The sequence below is a fragment of the Mesocricetus auratus genome, unplaced genomic scaffold (genome assembly GCF_017639785.1).
Source record: "Mesocricetus auratus isolate SY011 unplaced genomic scaffold, BCM_Maur_2.0 Super-Scaffold_4256, whole genome shotgun sequence".
NCBI lineage: Eukaryota > Metazoa > Chordata > Mammalia > Rodentia > Cricetidae > Mesocricetus > Mesocricetus auratus.
Genome location: NW_024429182.1, coordinates 1,533,172 through 1,538,666, shown reverse-complemented (window position 1 = coordinate 1,538,666; position 5,495 = coordinate 1,533,172). Strand labels below are relative to the sequence as shown.

Here is a 5,495-nt window from a genome sequence, read left to right as displayed (position 1 = left end):
GCCTGGATGAGTTGTTGGGATGGTGACAGGCTTTGTGGGGCAACACTCAGTTGAATCCCCAGCCTCTTGCCTTGCTTTGGTGGCTATCCCTGAAGGTGGGCTGCTGCAAAAGTGTATGTGTGCACGCGCACACACACATGTACATGTGCATGCACACCTGTGTGTATTTTACAGTCCAGGTCCTTTATTTCTTTTTGTACATTAGGTCATGACTTCGTATGGAATGGGCTCCAGCAGCTCAGGCTCCTTCCCATTAGCGTGCCTCCCCGGGGTAGAGCAGGCTGTTGCTTCAGCTGAACCCAGGTGCTTTTTGCTTTGGATTCCTTTTTCTTCTGCGTGATTTTCCTTTACCCTCTCCAGGCAGCTGTCTCTGCCCTTAGAGAGCTTGATGTGCTCAATCTGCACATTAATTCTCTTGGCAAGAATCTTGCCCTCAACTCACTTGTTTACAATGAAGCCCACAGCATGCAGGTGACACTGTAGACTCTTCCGGTTTTGTTGTGGTAACATTTATGGGGAATTCCCTGTTGAGAAGTGCCCAGTCCCTGATGTCTACAATAGACCTTCTTGAAGACTCATATGCATGTGTGATGGGGGAATGTCCTTCTGTATATGTGTTTCTCTTATTGGTTGATGAATAGAACACTGTTTGGTCAATGGAGGCAGGAAGATAGGTGGGACTAGGAGACGGGAAGAATCCTGGGAAAGGTAGGCAGAGAGAGAGACTGGAAAGGGAGACCATGTAGAAATCAGGAGGATTGGGCGCACCAGGCATTCTCTGATACGATAAGGCCATGTAGAAATATATAGATTAGTAGTAATGGGTTAATAATTAAGACAGAGCCAGCCAATAAGAAGCCCTAGCCATCAGTCAACAGTTTAATAATTAATGCAGTGTTTGTGTGCTTATTTGGGGCTGAAGGGAGGGGAAAGAAACTCCAGTAACACATGTGGCCAAAGGAACAACTCCGTGTTTCCTAAAAGGCCTGGAGAACACGTATTGAGTACCATTCCTTTTTTTGTTGTTGTTGTCATTTTGGTGAGTTACTTGAAGACGGCTGCCCCGGCCTTTGCCGAAAGTCAAGACCAGCATCTTCTGTTGGACATGAGGACACTTTCAGTGTACCTTAAGCTGTCTTGGATGGTGTTTTAGCTGTCTGGCCGGAGAGAGCAATGCAAAGTGCAGTCATGACATCACCCATCTCCTGCTCACTGTGTCTTGATCCTGCTTTTAGACTTCACTGGGGCTCTAGGAATGGATGGACACGTTGTACAGAGTTGGAAGCTGAGGCTTTGGGAAGAGTCTGAGTTTGCCTGAGACAGGACAAAGAGTAGGAGCAGAGCTCTGGGTTGAGTCCCATGGACATCAGGCTTCCAACCTAGGAAACTGGACCCAAGAGACTGGGGAAGGGAAACTCTACCTTAGATAACCCCCAGTTGATGCCACAGAACTTGGAGTCCCTATTTTGGGAAGACCCTATTTGGGGATAGGCAGACCTCTGGAGTTATCCTATTGGGGGGCGTTTCCAGATAGCTGAAAGTCTGGCTTGGACAGGTGCTGTTAGCTTGCTGGGTTCTTCATAGACCAGAGCCCATAGAAACTACTGGCTCTTAGTCCTTCCCTATATGGGGGCCCCCTAAACATGAAGACATTCAGAATATGATGGAAGCCGAGTGGATAAAGTGTTTGCTGTGTAAGCGTGAGGACTGGAGTTTGGATGTTCAGCACCCACACAAAGCTGGTAGCACATGCCTGCAATTCCAGCACTCCTGTGGTGTGTTGGAAGATGGAGACAAGAGAATACCTACATGCAGTCATGCAGCGGACAACAGCTAGAGATTCTGTAGAGGCAGAAGGGGAGGATTAACTTCCAAGATTATCCTCTGACCCACATAGGGAAAACATGACATAAGCACATGTACTCGTAGACACCACACACAGGAATATGCACATACTCACGTGTGCCACACATACATTAAGAAGAGAAAGTGTTTTAAATATCTGTTCAGCATCTTAATTGAAATAACAAACGGTACCTAGAATGTTGCCAGTTCATAATATGTGGAAGCACATTAATCTTGCCGCCTTTTATTAAGGGCATTTTTTACATAATATATGGAAACACGCCTGTAGGTTACTCATCAGAGCCTCGCTATAAGTTGATAATGGCTCTACATAGATAACAGGCCATTCACAGAGGAAACACAAAGAGCCAATGAGTGTCTGGGAAGTTAATCACTTTCACTAGCAATCAGAGAAATGCAAATTAGAGCAACAACAAGACATCGTTTACATTCGTCAGATAGGCAGAGATTCCAAGTCTGATACTATCTAATGACGGCTAGGGTAGGGGAAATGTATACCTTTGTCTCTTTTTTGTTCATAAGAGTATGAATCCAGGCAGCCAGTTTGCAGGGGAATGGGGGAGTTACTACAGGCACGCATACCAGGGCTTCCTAGTTTTCCCTGCTGATAACTCTTAAAGAATACACTGAGTGGAAAATAACAAAAACACTGGGCATAGATCAAGTGTCTGAACATGGAAGGATGCTTTTTTACAAATAATGACATATTTACACAGTGGGATACTCTACAGCCATTTAGATGAATTATCAGAAGGACATATACTACAGTGGAAAAGCTCACTGTGGGCCATCAGGAAAATTGATATTTTAACAAATTTCTAGCTGATGCCCATAGCAAAACACTACAGTCTGAGAGATCTCTATTAGTGTGAAAAACACATGCAATAAAAATTGCACTTATTTATCTATGGGCATGACACACTACATGTGTGGAGGCCAGAGGACAGCCTGGAGGAATTGGTTCTCTCTTTCCACCAAGTAGGTTCCAGGGATCAAACTCAGGTCCCCAGGCGTAGAAGCCCACATTTCACCCACTGAGCTATCTTGATGGCCTAGCCCTCAGGCTATGTTGGTTATTCTTGGTTGTTAACTCTGACATCTGGAGTCAACTAAAACTCAAATGACTGGGTACACCTGTAAGGGATGTTTTTTCCTTAATCAAATCATTTGAAGTAGGAAGACCCATTTTTAATCCTTATCTTAGAGGTAAGAAGTTCTACCTTTAATTTGGGTCACATCTTCTGATGGTAACCTGGCATTAGAGCTTACTTTAGGATTCTAGCATATGCTGAAGACTAGATGAGACATCCAAATTCATGGACTGAACAGCCACTGGACTCTTTGACCTTCTATTGGTAGACAGCCATTGTTGCACTCATTAGACCACAGCCTGTAAGCTATCCTAATAAATCTGTGTGTGTGTGTATTCATTCTATAAATTCTGTTCCTCTAGAGAACCCTGATGAATACACAATCTTTTAAATCTCACTATAGGGTTATCCATGCCTGGAAACATATCTAAGAGTTCCAGAAGAGAGGCAGTAGCATCTTTCTTTGTGGGGAGGTCACGGAATAGAAATTAAGGCAGTAAGGGACAAACAATGGGGTGGGGGGCTCTGAAGCCACAAAACATGGGTTGAAACCTCATTTTTCAACTTGCTAGCAGTGGGATCTTGTGCAAATTCTTTGCTTCCCTGGCTTCAAGATTCTCCTCCAGAAAACATTGACAGTAATAGGGCTGTCTGGGAAGAATACAAATTAAGGGCCAGAAAGGACTTCAGACTGTGTCCCAGGAATAATAAATGCAAATTCATTGGTCTTGCTTGTTTATTTTTATTTATTATTTGTTATTTTTTTGATAGTGAGATAGTCTCTCTCACTTGTGCCTGGGACTTGTTAATTTTAGGTGATTCTCCAGGAAGTCCCAGAGATCTGCCTGCCTCCACCCTACCAGTTCTGTGATTGCAAGCTCAGGACCCTCCTCCCCCTCTTTAAAAGCATGGGCTCTAGGTGTAGAAATTGGGTCCTCACCCTTGTATTGCAAAATCTTTGCAGACTGAACTATCCCTCCATCCTCAGCCGGTTTTTTCCCTTCCATTTCACACATCACCCTTTAAAACTAAAGTTTAGAAAATGCCGTTTCATAGTATCACCATAAGGAGGCTGCTCACCGCAGACACAAGGGCACACTCCGATCACACATGAATTTTTGCCTCTCACAGGCACATTTACAATATAGCTATGAAGGTTTGTTAACACGGCCCTATTCTATTGTTTTAATTAAAAAATAAAAATTTCACATCTGTGTACTGCATTTACGTTGTTTTCTCCCTTTAGCCCTGTTTTCTTTTTGTATGCCACACCTCAAATTTATGGCCTTTCCCCCCATTATTATTTCCACCCCAGTCTTTAAAATGTCCCTTCCGCTCCCTCCCTTTAGCTCTCAAAACACAGTTGGAGTTTTCCACAGCAAAAATGCCTGAGGAGTGTCTCAACCGACAGCAAGGCCTTCCTTTAGTCCACGCTCTCCTTCAAGTTCTTTAAGGTCTGTATCAATCTAATTTTCACTTGCCTGATTCCTGATTTTTGTCACAAGAACAAAATCCCCGGGACAAGACCCCCAGAGTAATCCATCTCTCCTGCCTCTACCACTGTTTCTCAGCAACTTATCCTGGAGTAAAACCGGAGAGAGCCCAGCCCTGGGAGTGTGAGCATGTGCAAGGGGCAGGTTGCTGTCACACCAGATTCGTCAAGAAAGCAGTTTAATTAAGCCTGAGTGTCAACAGGCCTGTTTTTAAAAGCAAGTCACTGCTACTATAAAAGGTTCCTTTTCCCCAGGCACATAATCCTATTTTTTACATTGAGCAATTGGCCATGAAACCTTCTTGAATTAAGCAGGTATCAAGTATCTTGTGTTCTACTTAGCAAGAAAAGGCTTTTTTTTTTTGCTTGTTTTCCAATTCTCTTCATGAGTACATTTGTTTCCTATTGATTTTTTTGATCCCATACCAGGCAATGTGCATATTAATCTCAGTATAATATGGACTCTGGTCATGGAGTAATGATTCCATGTTTTTTTTTTTCCCTAGATGAATAAACTGAGGCTTAGAGAAAGCAAAGAAGTCAAGAGACTTGCGTGTAAATGGGCTCTCCATTTCACCAACATAGCTGTTTTGTGGGACCAGGAAATAGCAAAGCTGAGTTCTAAAGTCTGAGCCTGAGTTTTGAACCTTCATGTAAGGCTATAAATATCTAGCTGAGGAGAGATGGGGGATGTCCTTCTTCATGTGTGTTTCTCTTATTGGTTGATGAATAAAACACTGATTGGCCAGTAGAGGCAGGAAGGTAGGTGGGACTAAGAGATGAGGAGAATTTTGGGAAGAGAGGAGAGAGAGGCCATAAAGAGACACCATGTAGACACCGGGAAGATAGGTTGAGTCAGACATTCTCTAGTAAGATAAGGCCATGTAGAAATACATAGATTAGTAATATGTATTAGCAATTAAGAGAGAGCTAGACAGTAAGAAGCCCTAGCCAATAGTTTATAAATTAATATATTCTTTGTGTGATGGGGAAGTCCTGTGTATATGTCAATAAAGCACTGTTGGCCAATAGGAAAGCTGGATATG

At 43.2% G+C, this 5,495-nt stretch overlaps 1 pseudogene; it reads right to left on the bottom strand.

Annotated features, from left to right (window-relative positions):
- Positions 1-201: 201 nt before the first annotated feature.
- LOC106022442 lies at positions 202-1,093 on the bottom strand (annotated as a pseudogene).
- Positions 1,094-5,495: the final 4,402 nt, after the last annotated feature.